At 38.9% G+C, this 14,795-nt stretch overlaps 1 protein-coding gene and 1 non-coding gene across 6 annotated transcripts in view; both read right to left on the bottom strand.

Moving 5' to 3' along the window:
• The window catches only part of NARS2 (asparaginyl-tRNA synthetase 2, mitochondrial), a 193,195-nt gene that overhangs the window by 113,842 nt on the left and 64,558 nt on the right, over positions 1–14,795 (bottom strand). Inside the window, exon 4 of one of the 5 annotated variants that reach the window (XM_049889693.1) lies at positions 5,946–6,028. The exons of the other annotated variants lie outside the window; for them this stretch is intronic. The gene's annotated coding sequence lies outside the window, so the exon portion shown is untranslated. The remainder of the gene's footprint in view (positions 1–5,945; positions 6,029–14,795) is intronic. 5 annotated transcript variants of the gene reach the window in all.
• LOC126081304 (U6 spliceosomal RNA) lies at positions 7,528–7,634 on the bottom strand. The gene has a single exon (XR_007518351.1). It is a non-coding gene; the product is annotated as a U6 spliceosomal RNA (small nuclear RNA).

Raw genomic sequence — 14,795 nt, 5'->3', positions numbered from 1 at the left:
CCCAGACTATTAAAATTTTATATTTTCTGTTTCTCAACTTCACATAAATGTAATCATGTTATATATTCTTTCATATCTGACTTATTTCACTCAAAATTATTGTGAGACTTATCCACATTGTTGTGTGCTGTGGTTCATTCATTTGTATTGTTGTAGGGTAAGTATTCTATTGCATGATTTTATTGCAATGTAGCTACTCTGCTGTTGATAGATGTTTGGGTTGTTTCCAGCTTGATACAAATATGGCTAATGCTGCTATCTATATCCTGGCCGATGTCTACTGGTATACATTTGTATACAGTAGAATTGCTGAGTCATAAAGTATGCATATTTTTGACATTAGTAGATGACTCCAAACTTGTTTTCCAAAGCAGTTGTACCAATGTCCATTGTCACCCACAGTGTATCAGATTTCACACTGTATGACACCAAAATAGTGATTCGCAAAGTGTGGTTCTGGTTGCCTGTCAGGAGGTTCATGAGGTCAAAACTATTTTTATAATCATACTAACAAGTTTTTTTTTCTTTTCTACTGTGCTGACACTTGTACTGATGGTACAACAGGAATAGTGGGTGTTATGGATTGAACTATGTCCCCCCAAAATATGTGTTGTAAATCCTAACACTTGTACCTGTGGTTATAACCCTGCTTGGGAATGGGTTTTCTTTGTTATGATAACGAGGCAGTATTAGTGTAGGGTGTGTTTTAAATTAATCTCTTTTGAGATACAGGCAGTCTCCTGAGTTACGAACATCTAATTTACATACAACCCACAGTTAGGAACGAATCCCTGTAAAGCTTATTACATTAAAATGTTGAAGTACATACAATAGCTTATAATAACAGATAATACTTTATTATTATTATGTTAAAGATGTTTTAGTGTATCTGGAATTGTTTCTTTAATTTTTTTAAGCATATAAAGTACACTATATACTGCATACTAAGACAAACATTTTACTAACTGACATTAGATACAAACCATACCTAACTGTTCCAACTTATGGAAAAATTGATTTAAAGACAAACTTAGGAACAGAACTTGTTTGTCATCTGGGGACTGCCTGTATAAAAGAACACATTAAGCAATCAGCAAACAAGCTGAGATGAGGCAAGATAGAGGCCACACACATGAAGTTCACCGAGGAGCAAGGAACAGAAGCTGAAGAGACAAAGACCCTCCCCCAGAGCCAACAGGAGAGAAAGTCTTCCCCTAGAGCCAGTGGGCTCAATTCAGACTTCTGGCCTCCTAAATTGTGAGAAAATAAATTCTGTTTGTGAAAGCCATCCACTTGTGTTATTTCTGTTAGAACAGCACTAAGACAGTGGGTAAAGTTGCTGATCCCCCAGTACAAATCAAGTACAAATAACATGACTACTAGTACAGTGGCACCAAACAGTACAAGTAGTCATTGTATTCTTCACTACCCTGCATTCACAGTGAAAAAAAAAAAAGGCCAATTTTACGTAAGAATGTCTTTGATGTAGCAGTTTCCATTACTAGTTTTATTATATCTCGTCCCTTAGAACGAATCTCTTTACCATTTGGTGTGATGGAACAAGAAGTACACATAAAGCACTTGTGCTGCATCGTGATGTATGATGGCTGTCTTGAACAAAAGCACCTGTGAGACTGCAAAGGGATGTGAACAAGTTGCTTTATTTCACTGGACATCAATTTTACTTGAAAGAATGACTGACAACTCGACTATGGTTATTCAGTCATGTATATATTTGGCAGACATTTTCTCAAAAGTGAATGAAATAAGCACACCACAGTGAAGAAAACAACCGATAACATTTCTTACCAATGAGAAAACTTGAGCTTTCAAGTAAAAATTGGAATTTTAGAAAACCTGAGCTTGAGATCCTCCCAATATCTAAGACAGGAACTGATATCACTGAATGTGATTTTTTGATATTGTATATGGAAATGTGTGGACATTTGAAAAATCTGTAAAATTCAGAAAATCACTATTCTTCAAATAACAAATGCATGATACTACAAAATTATGATGGGTAAAAGATCCATCAAAGTGTAAGCTAGCCCAATGGATTTCAATGTAAAAGAGTATGAAAGGATGAGAATATATTTGCTATACTAACTCAGAAGAGCATTTCATGTATGAGGAACAGCCAGTAGAGAAATCAGTAGGTTATGATAAGATTCCCTATTCCATATTGCAAATAATCTTTAAGAAAATACCATTTGTTGAGTTTGGTGTAGTATCAAAGAAGAATAAACCAAACCAAACCCACTGCTGTCGAGTCGATTCTGACTCACAGCGACCCTACAGGACAGAGTAGAACTGCCCCATGGAGTTTCCAAGGAGCGACTGGCAGATTTGAACTGCTGACCTCTTGGGTAGCATCCGTAGCACTTAACCGCTACGCCACCAGGGTTTCCTCAAAAAATAGCCACAATAATCTAAAAAGGTTATCAGAAAACTCCCCTTTCCAACTACATATCTATATAAGGCTAGATTTTATTTATATGTTGTTATTGTTGTCGTTAGGTGCCATGGAGTTGGTTCCAACGCACAGCGATGCTATGCACAACAGAACAAAACACTGCCCATTCCTGCGCCATGCTCACAACCGCTGTTATGCTTCAGCTCATTGTTGCAACCACTGTGACAATCCATCTTGTCGAGGGTCTTCCTTTTTTCCGCTGACCCTGTACTTTACAAAGCATGATGTCTTTCTCCAGGGACTGATCCCTCCTGACAACATGTCCAAAGTACGTCAGATGCTGTCTCCCCATCCTTGCTGCTAAGGAACATTCTGGTTGTATTTCTTCCAAAACAGGTTTGTTCGTTCTTTTGGCAATCCATGGTATATTCAATATTCTTCACCAACACCACTACTCGAAGGCGTCAATTCTTCTTCGGTCTTCTTTATTCACTGTCCAGCTCTCACACGCATATGAAGTGACTGAAAATATGGCTTGGGTCAGGCGCGCCTTAGTCTTTTAGGTGACATCTTTGCTTTTCAACATTTTAAAGAGGTCCTTTGCAGCAGATTTGCCCGTTACAATTTGTCTTTTGATTTCTTGACTGCTGCTTCCATGAGTGTTGATTGTGGGTCCAATTGTGAGAATTTCTGTTTTCTTTATGCTGAGGTGTAATCCATATTGAAGGCTGTGGTCTTTGATTTTCTTCAGTAAGTGCTTCAAGTCCTCTTCGTTTTCAGCAAGCAAAGTTGTGTCATCTGCATAACACAGGTTGTTGATGAGTCTTCCTCCAATCCTGATGCCCCATTTTTCTTCATATAGTCCAGCTTCTCGGATTATTTGCTCAGTATACAAACTGAATACGTATGTGAACGAATACAGTGACACACACCTTTCCCGACTTCAAACCATACAGTATCCCCTTGTTCTATTTGAACAACTGCCTCTTGATCTATGTAAAGGTTCCTTATGAGCACAATTTAGTGTTCTGGAATTCCCATTCTTTGCAATGTTATCCATAATTTATTATGTTCCACACAGTCAAATGTCTTTGCATAGCCAATAAAACACAGGTAAACATCCTTCTGGTATTCTCTGCTTTCAGCCATGATCCATCTGACATCAGCATTGATATCCCTAGTTCTACACCCTCTTCTGAATCCAGCCTGAATTTCTGGCAGTTCCCTGTCGATATACTGCTGCAGCCGCTTTTGAATGATCCTCAGCAAAATTTTGCTTTCGAACGATATTGTTCGTTAATTTCCTCATTCGGCTGAATCACCGTTCTTGGGAATAGGCATATATATGGATCTCGTCCAGTTGGTTGCAACTTGAGGCTTAAATTTTTTCTTTCAGTTTTTTCAGCTTGAGAAATGCTGAGAGTGTTCTTTCCTTTTGTTTTTCTATCTTCAGGTCCTTTGCACATGTCATTGTAATATTCTGTCTTCTCAAGCTGCCCTTTGAAATCTTCTGTTCAGTTCTTTTACTTCATCATTTCTTCCTTTTGCTTTAGCTGCTCAACGTTCAAGTACAAGTTTCAGAGTCTCTTCTGGCTTCCATTTTGGTCTTTTCTTTCTTTCCTGTCTTTTTAATGACCTTTTGCTTTCTTCATGTATGATGTCCTTAACGTCATTCCACAATTCGTCTGGTCTTCAGTTGTTAGTGTTCAATGTGTCAAATCTGTTCTTGACATGGTCTCTAAATTCAGGTGGGATATACTCAAGGTCGTACTTTGGCTCTCGTGGACTTGTTCTAATTTTCTTCAGTTTCAACTTGAACTTGCATATGAGCCATTGATGGTCTGTTCCACAGTTGCCCCCTGGCCTTGTTCTGACTGATGATATCGAGCGTTTCCATCGTGTTTTTCAACAGATGTAGTCGATTTGATTCCTGTGTATTACATCTGGCAAGGTCCATGTGCATAGTTGTTGTTTATGTTGGTAAAAAACGTATTTGAAATGAAGTCGTTGGTCTTGCAAAATTCTATCACATGATCTCTGGCATCGTTTCTATCACCAAGGTCACATTTTCCAACTTACCGATCCTTCTTTGTTTCCATCTTTCGCATTCCAATCACCTGTAATTATCAATGCATACTGATTGCATGTTTGATCTATTTCAGACTGCAGAAGCTGGTAAAAACTTCAGTTTCTTCATCTTTGGTCTTAGTGGTTGGTGCGTAAATTTGAGTAGTAGTTGTATTAAATGGTCTTCCTTGTAGGCATATGGATATTATCCTATCCCTGACAGCACTGTACTTTTGGATAGATCTTGAAATGTTCTTTTTGACAACAAATGCAAAGCCATTCCTCTTCAAGTTATCATTTCCAGCACAGCAGACCACATGATTGTCCGATTCAAAATGGCCAATACACACTTGAGACTATGTCGGCATCTCCTGCCTGGAGGGGAGATGAGAGGGTACAGGGGGTTAGAAGCTGGTGAAATGGACGCAAAATGAGAGAGTGGAGGGAGGGAGCAGACTGTCTCATTATGGGGAGAGCACTTGGGAGTTATGTAGCAAGATGTATATAAGCTTTTGTGTGAGAGGCTGACTTGATTTGTAAACTTTCACTTAAAGCACAATAAAAATTAACAAAACAAAACAAAAACAAAATGGTCAATACCAGTTCATCTCACTAATGCCTAGGATACTGATGTTTATGTGTTCCATTTCATTTTGACGATTTCCAATTTTCCCAGATTCATACTTCGTACATTACAGGTTTGATTATTAATGGGCGTTTGCAGCTGTTTCTTCTCATTTTGAGTCATGCCACATCAGCAAATAAAGGTCCTCAAAGCTTGACTCTATCCATGCCATTAAGGTCAACTCTACTTTGAGGAAGCAGCTCCTCCCCAGTCGTCTTTTCAGTGCCTTCCAATCTGGAGGGGCGCATCTTCCAGGACTATATCAGACAATGTTCCGCTGCTATTCGTAAGGTTTTCACTGGCTAATTCTTTTCAGAAGTAGACTGCCGGGCCCTTCTTCCTAGTCCGTCTTAGTCTGGAAGCTCAGCCGAAACCTGTCCACCATGGACGACCCTGCTGAATACCGGTGGCGTAGCTTCCAGCATCACAGCAACATGCAAGCCCCCACAGTATGACAAACTGAAAGACATGTGGAGGTTTCTTCACAAACTTCATCCAAAACAATGCACTGCAACAGGCTGAACGCAGTCACAAATAAAAAATCCAAAATCCAATCAGATACTAACGATATGCAAATGTATAAAATATTTGCAGGTTTTATACAGTAATTTGTTTTAGAAATTATAATTATTTTTCATGAAAATATTTTATGTTAACATGTAATAAGTTTATTATAGTTATTTATAACTAAAGTAATAAACAGAACTGCATACAAAAACAATCTGTCTTCCTCAACTGGGAGCAAAGTGAGTTCCTTAACACAATCAAGACTTAAAACAAAGTCTTAATAAATAGAAGATATCAAAGCAGAAGAAATTATAGGCAGAAGTCTCACAGTACCTAGTCTTGTCAGCCTCCAATCAAATGTCACGCCTCTTGCCAGAATAATCATTATAAAACTGCATTTTTGATTACTCTGAAAACTGTAAAAAAAGAAAAAAAAAAAAGTTTGATGGTTCCCCAGAGCCTCTCTTGCCATGGCATATGAGGAACTGCATCTTCTGGGTTTGTCTTTCTAAATCCTCCTCTCACTAATCCACACTTACATTCTGCACTCTAGACGTGTTTAACTGCAAAATGCTCTAATTGACCTCTGGGTCTCTGTACACAGTACGTTGCTCCCTCATCCCAGAACTCCTCTATCCTATTCACATGGCTAACTCCTACTTGCCCTTCAGGGTTCAGTTCAAAAATTGTGTATCCATGAAGCCTTCCTTACTAACAGCCACTACCTCCACGCCGGCTCCATGCGTAAGCTAGAAAAGATGACCCTTCCATGTACTTCCGTAACAATCTATAAATAGATACCTCATTCATTCATTCAGATGAAGCCAAGGCCTGCGTCTAAATCACCCCAGTGTATTTGTTTTTTTAATCCAACCTCGAACTGAAGCTGAGGTCTGCACCTCAATCACCGCAGTGTATTTGTTTCCTATTTAACCTCCCCCGTGCCCCTTGTTTAACCATTTTGTTAGCTTGTGTTTCAGAAAAATACCAGGTGTTTCAAAATGCCAAGAACCACCCTGAACCAGAACTGGCTGTGGGCCATGCGCAGTCTGGACATGTGATGTATGACCATTGTGCCCACACTCTCTCCACCCCCAATTACCTATGAATGAGATTTTCCAGAAAATTGATGAATACATATAACTTCCTAGATTAGAATCCCAATAAAGGCTGTAGCCTAGCCCCTGTTCGAAGAGTCAGAGCAGGGCAAGTTCCCTGGCTCTTTGCACTGCTGCTCTGCAATAAAGTACTTTCTCTTCCCTCAAAACTCAATGTGTCTTGTCTCGTGCCTTCACAGCGCGCCAGGCAGGGATACACTTGGTCCAACAACACAGATGCGGTGCTACAGCATGGAGACAGAGCAATGAGTAGACAGACAATGTGAGCTCTCAGAGGACTCATATTCAAAAAACAAAGGAAAAAAACAACAACAACATGTAAACTAACAATACACAAAAACCAGAAGATAAGCTAGATAACAGGATCTTCTAAATCACTCATGCTCATCAAGAGACTTCACCAAAAGAGTAAAAAGAGAACTTACAGACTGGAGAAAAATTTTTCATTATGACAAATCCGACAAAGGTCTATAATCTCTAAAACCTACAGGAAAATCTGACACCTCTGCAACAAAAAGACAATCCAATTAAAAAATGGGCAAAGGATACGAATAGACACTTCACCAAAGAGGACATTCAAGTGGCTAACAGATATATGAGGAAATGCTCAAGATCACTAGCCATTAAAAAAAAAACAACCCAGTGCCATTGAGTCAGTTCCGACTCATAGTGACCCTATAGGACAGAGTAAAACTGCCCCATAGAGTTTCTGAGAAGCACCTGGCAGATTCGAACTGCCAACCCTTTGGTTAGCAGCCATAGCACTTAACCACTACGCCACCAGGGTCTCCCCCAAAAAAAATATGGAACGCTTTATGAGTTTGTGTGTCATCCTTGCTCAGGGGCCACGCTAATCTTCTCTGTATCATTCCAATTTTAGTATATGTGCTGCCGAAGCGAGCACTGCTGCCGAAGCAAGCCATTAGAGAAATGCAAATCAAAACCACCATGTGATACCATTTCACCCTGACATTATAGGCACGAATCAAAAAAGAGAAAATAACAAATGCTGGAGAGGCTGTGGGGAGATCAGAATTCTTGTGCACTGCTGGTGGGGATGCAAAATGGTACAACAATTTTGGAAAATAATATGGTACTTCCTCAAAAAGCTAGAAATAGAACTATCATATGATCCAGCAATCCCACTCCTAGGACTATATCCTAGAGAAGTAAGAGCTATCACACAAATAGACACATGAACATCCATGTTCACTGCTGCATTGTTCACAATAGCAAAAAAATGGTAACAACCCAGATGCCCATTAACAAAAGAATGGAAAAACGAACTATGGTACATACACACAATGGAATACTATGCAATGATAAAGAACAATGAGGAATCTGTGAAGCATCTCACAACATGGATGAATCTGGAAGGCATATACTGAGTGAAATAAGTCAGTCACAAAAGGAGAATATTGTATGAGACCACTACTATGAAAACACTTATACACAAAAAGAAACAATCTGAGGCGGGGCCTAGATGGCAGAATAGCCAGATACTTCCAGCGATCCCTCTTACAACAAAGGCCCAACAACCCAAATGAAATGATTATATTTATGACAAGCTGGAAGCCCTGAACATCAAAGGTAAAGTTAGAAAATGGACTGATCAGCAGCGGAAGGGAGAGACGATTCAGAAGCAGAGAGGAGTTACCGGACCTGATCGGTGCGATCCCTTAGGCACCATTCCCAAGAGCGGCTGCAATGGGCTGGTTGTAGCATTTGGCCGTAGTTTCCTCAGGGAGAAAGAGACAGCCGCACAGCCTACTCACACCTCTGGAGCCAGGGAAGAACGGCACACTCAACAAAAGCTAAGTACTTGTATATATATTTTACTGTGCACCCCACCCCCAAGCCAGCTTCAGTGGCTGTTGATCTCCCTGGGCCTGAGATAGGCCCTGGTGAGTGCCCTGAGTCATTCTGCTGGCCATGGAGAAGGAATAAATCCACAATTGGAGGCAAAGATAATTTGCCAGCTCCACCAACCCAGGGAGCTCAGGACAGAAGCGGCTCCTGTCCAGGGATAAGAGGTCTGTGGACTTTGAATACCTTTCCCCCCCTGCATGGACCTGTGTGAGCCTATTTCAGGAAAGTAGGCCCTTGTTGGCGGATTGCAACTGTTTCAGCTGTGTGGTGGAGAGGTGGTGTGTTTCATGTTTGACACCGCTTTGCCGATTAAACAGGGTCCTCACCTACCCACAGCAGGGGCTTAAGGACTGGTGGCTCTGCTCAGGTTATCCAGCCACCCGCGACAAGGGTCCAAGGATAACTGGTACCCCCCAGCTCCTTACAACCAAAAGCACTGAGTGTGGATGGTCCCTCTACAGAACCCACCCACCTGTACACTCTGGGGAACAGGGATGCACTTTCCTCACAGACACTTGAGGGATAGCTGTCAGCCCCTTGCCTTGTCCAGTGCGTTAGCCCCCGCTGCAACCAGCTACCAGTACCTACAGCAATCACCCCTACCGCTCTAAGACTGTAGGACAGAGCCTATACCACACACTTCACAATCAGCTACCTGGACACCTGAGCTGAATCCATACAAGAAAAGTGAATGGACTCATAGGCTGATACACCTGATAACAGCTCTAGCTATCTGGTGACAGGACGTTAGAGCTTCAAAGGCGAAAATAACCGAGCTAGCTCACTCGAGCAACCCATTTGGGCATATCAAAACAAAAGAAATCAAGAAGCTAGGAGACAGTAAGCAAACATCAAATAAACTAATAACTTATAGATGGCTCGGAGAGAAGAGTCAATATCAAATCACATAAAGAAGCAGACCATGATCGCTTCAACAAGCTCTTAAAACAAAGAATCAAGGGATCTTCTGGATGAAGGTTCCTTCCTGGAATTACCGGATGCAGAATACAAAAGATTAATATACAGAAATCTTCAAGACATCAGGAATGAGATTAAGAAGGGGATCAGCCAATATGCAGAACAAGGCAAGGAACACACAGATAAAGCAGTTGAAGAAATTAAAAAGGTTATTCGAGAACATGATGAAAAATTTAATAAGCTGCAAGAATCCACAGTGAGACAGCAATCAGAAGTTCAAAAGATTAACAACAAAATTACAGAATTAGACAACTCATTAGAGTCAGAAGAGTAGAACTGAGCAAGTGGAAGGCAGAATTTGTGAGACTGAAGATAAAGCACTTGGCATCAGTATATTTGAAGAAAAATCAGATGAAAGAATTAAAAAAAATGAAGAAACCTTAAGAATCATCTGGGACTCTATCAAAAGAAATAACCTACGAGTGATTGGAGTACCAGAACAGGAAGTACAACAGAAAATACAGAGAGAATTGCTGAAGATTTCTTGGCAGAAAACTTCCCTGAAATTGCGAAAGATGAGAAGCTATCTATCCAAGGTGCTCATCGAACTCCACATAAGGTGGATCTTAAAAGAAAGTCACCAAGACATAGTATAATTAAATATGCCAAAACCAAAGATAAAGAGAGAATTTTAAGAGGAGCTAGGGATAAACAAAAAGTCACCTACAAAGGAGGGTCAATAAGAATAAGCTCGGACTACTCGCTAGAAACCATTCAGGCAAGAAGGCAATGGGATGACTTACGTAAAGCACCGAAGGAAAAAAATTGCCAGCCAAGAATCATTTATGCAGCAAAACTGTCTCTCAAGTATGAAGGTGAAATTAGGACATTTCCAGATAAACAGAAGTTTAGGGAATTCGTAAATACCAAACCAAAATTACAAGAAATACTAAATGGAGTTCTTTGGTTAGAAAATTAATAATATCAGGTATCAACCCAAGACTAGAACACTGGACAGAGCAATCAGATGTCAATCCAGATAGGGAAATCACAAAAATAAATGAAGATAAAAAAACGCTCAAAACAGGGAAACAGTGATGTCATTATGTAAAAGAAGACAACATTAAAACAATGAAGAGGAACTAAGAAATGTAGTCACAGATCTTTCATATGGACAGGAAAACAAGGTGATATGAACAAATAAAAGTTAGGTTTAAGCTTAGAAAAATAGTGGTAAATACTACAGTAACCACAAAGGAGACTAACAAGCCTATTCATCAAAATAAAATACAAGAAAAAAATGGAGACTCAAACAAAATCAACAACCACGAATTAAAGGAAAAGACATATAAACTATTCAGTGCAAAAAATTAAGTGGGAAGAGGAAACTGCCAACAACACACACAAAAAAAACATCAAAATGACAGCACTAAACTCATAAAAAAAAAAAAACTCATACCTATCCATAATTACATTGAATGTAAATGGACTAACCGCACCAATAAAGAGACAGAGAGTGGCAGAATGGATAAAAAAACACGATCCATCTATATGCTGCCTACAAGAGACACACCTTAGACTTAGAGACACAAACAAACTAAAACTCAAAAGATAGAAAAAAAATATACCAAGCAAACAACAATCAAAAAAGAGCAGGAGTGGCAACATTAATTTTTGACAAAAAAGCCTTTAAAGTTAAATCCACCACAAAGGATAAAGAAGGACACTATATTTATGATTAAAGGGACAATATACCTGGAGGATATAACCATATTAATTATTTATGTACCCAGTGACTGGGCTGCAAAACCTGAAACAAATTCCAATAGCATTGAAAAGTGAGATAGACAGGTCCACAATTATAGCAGGAGACTTCAGCATACCACTTTCGGTGAAGGACAGGGCATCCAGAAAGAAGCCCCATAAAGACATGGAAGATCTAAATGCCGCAATTAACCAAATTGACCTCACAGATATATACAGAACACTCCACACAACAACAACCAAGTATACTTTCTTTTCCAATGCACAGGGAACATTCTCTAGAATAGACCACATATTAGGTCATAAAGCAAGGCTTAGCAGAATCTAAAACACTGAAATATTACAAAGCATCTTCTCTGACCATAAGACCATTAAAGCAGAAATCAATAACAGATAAAGCAGGGAAAAGAAATCAAATACTCTGGAAACTGAACAATACTCTGCTCAAAAAAGACTGGGTTATAGAAGATGTCACAGATAGAATAAAGAAATTCATAGAATCCAATGAGAATGAAAACACTTCCTATAAGAACCTTTGGGACACAGCAAAAGCAGTGCTTAGAGGCCAATTTATATCAATAAATGTACACATCCAAAAAGAAGAAAGGGCCAAAATCAAAGAATTATCCCTACAACTTGAACAATAGAAAGAGAGCAACAAAAGAAACCCACAGGCACCAGAAGAAAGCAAATAATAATAATCAGAGCACAATTAAATGAAACAGAAAACAGAAAAACAATTGAGAGAGTTAAAAAGACCAAAAGCTGGTTCTTTAAAAAAATTAACAAAATTGATAAACCACTGGCCAAATTGACAAAAGAAAAACAGCAGAGGAAGCAAATAACCCGAATAAGAAATGAGATGGGTGATATTACAAGAGGCCCAATTGAAATTAAAAGAATCATATTGGATTACTACAAAAAACCATACTCTAACAAATTTGAAAACCTAGAAGGAATGGATGAATTCCTACAAACACACTACCTACCTAAACTAACACAAACAGAGGTAGAACAACTAAATAGACCCGTAACAAAAGAAGACTGAAAAGGTAATCAAAAATCTCCCAACAAAAAAACCCCTGGCCCAGACGGTTTTACTGCAGAGTTCTACCAAACACTGAGAGAAGAGTTAACACCGCTACTACTAAAGGTATTTCAGAGCATAGAAAAGGACAGAATACTCCCAAACTCATTCTATGAAGCCAGCATATCCCTGATACCAAAACCAGGTAAAGACACCACAAAGAAAGAAAATTACAGATCTATACCCCTCATGAACTTAGATGCGAAAATCCTTAATGAAATTCTAGCCACTAGAATTCAACAATGTATCAAAAAAATAATTCACCATGACCAAGTGGGATTCATATCAGGTATGCAGGGATGGTTCAGCATTAGAAAAACAATTAATGTAATCCATCGTATAAATAAAACAAAAGACAAGAACCACAGGATCTTATCAACTGATGCAAGAAAGGTGTTTGACAAAGTTCAACACCCATTCATGATAAAAAACTCTCAGCTAAGTAGGAATAGAAGAAAAACTCCTGAACATAATAAAGGGCATTTATACAAAGCCAATAGCCAACATCATCCTAAATAGAGAGTCTGAAAGGATTCCCCTTGAAATTGGGAACCAGACAAAGATTCCCTTCATCACCACTCTCATTCAACAATGTGCTGGAGGTCATAGCAAGAGCAATTAGAGTAGATAAAGAAATAAACGGCATCCAGATTGGCAAGGAAGAAGGAAAAGTATCTCTATTTGCAGGTGACATGATCTTATACACAGAAAGCACTAAGGAATCCTCAAGAAAACTACTGAAACTAAAAGAAGAGTTCAGCAGAGTATCAGAATACAAGATAAACTTACAAATATCAGTCGGATTCCTCTACACAAAAAAAAAGAACATCGAAGAAGAAATCGCCAAAGCAACACCATTTACAGTTGCCCTCAAGAAGATAAAATACTTAGGAATAAATCTTACCAGAGACGTAAAAGACTTATACAAAGAAAACTACAAAACACTTCTGCAAGAAACCAAAAGAGACCTCCATGAAAAAACTAAACCCACTGCTGTCCAGTCGATTCCGACTCAAAAGAGACCTATGTAAGTGGAAAAACATACATTGCTCATGGATAGGAAGACTTAACATTATAAAAATATCTATTCTACCAAAACTGCATTTAATCCAATTCCGATCCAAGTTCCAACGACATTATTTAATGAGATGGAGAAACAAATCACCAACTTTATATGGAAGGGAAAGAGATCCCTGGATAAGTAAAGCATTATTGAAAAAGAAGAACAAAGTGGCAGGCCTCACTCTACCTGATTTTAGAACCTATTACACTTCCACAGTAGTCAAAACAGCCTGGTACTGGTCCAACAACAGATACACAAACCAATGGAACAGAATTGAGAATCCAGATAAATCCATCCACATATGAGCAGCTGATATTTGACAAAGGTCCAAAGTCAGTTAAATGGGGAAAAGACAGTCTTTTTAACAAATGAGACTGGCATAATGGGATATCCATCTACAAAAAAATGAAACAAGACCCATACCTCACACCATGCACAAAAACTTACTCAAAATGGATCAAAGACCTAAATATAAAACCTAAAATGGTACTAATTACTAACAATGCAGAAGAGAAACTAGATAACTGGGAGCTCCTAAAAATCAAACACCTATGCTCCTCCAAAGACTTCACCAAAAGAGTAAAAAGACTACCTACAGACCGGGAAAATGTTTTTAGCTATGACATTTCCGATTAGCGTCTCAGCTCTAAAGTCTACACGATACCGCAAATAGTCAACTACAAAAAGACAACCCAATTTAAAAAGGGGCAAAGGATACATATAACACGCACTTCACTAAAGAAGACATTCAGGTGGCTAAAAGATACATGAGGAAATGCTCATGATCATTAGCCATTAGAGAAATGCAAATCAAAACTACAATGAGATTCCATCTCACTCCAATAAGGCTGGCATTAATCCAAAAAACACAAAATAATAAATGTTGGAGAGGTTGTAGAGAGATTGGAACACTTCTACACTGCTGGTGGGGATGTAAAACGGTACAGCCGCTTTGGAAATCAATTTGGCACTTCCTTAAAAAACCAGAAATAGAATTACCATACGATCCAGCAATCCCACTGGTTGGAATGTATCCTAGAGAATTAAGAGCCTTTACACGAACAGATTTATGCACACCCTTGTTTATGGCAGCACTGTTTACAACAGCAAAAAGATGGAAGCAGACAAGGTGCCCATCAACAGATGAATGGACAAATAAATTATGGTATATTCACACAATGGAATACCACACATCAATAAAGAACAATGATGAATCCGTGAAACATTTCATAACATGGAGGAATCTGGAAGGTATTATGCTGAGTGAAACTAGGACAAATATTGTATGAGACCACTATTATAAGAGCTAGAGAAATAGTTTAATCAGAGAAGAATATATTGTTTCGTGGTTATGAGAGGGGGCT

This window comes from Elephas maximus, chromosome 7 (genome assembly GCF_024166365.1).
Source record: "Elephas maximus indicus isolate mEleMax1 chromosome 7, mEleMax1 primary haplotype, whole genome shotgun sequence".
NCBI lineage: Eukaryota > Metazoa > Chordata > Mammalia > Proboscidea > Elephantidae > Elephas > Elephas maximus.
The sequence above is the reverse complement of the archived record's forward strand: the minus strand, read 5'-3'. Positions and strand labels throughout refer to the sequence as shown.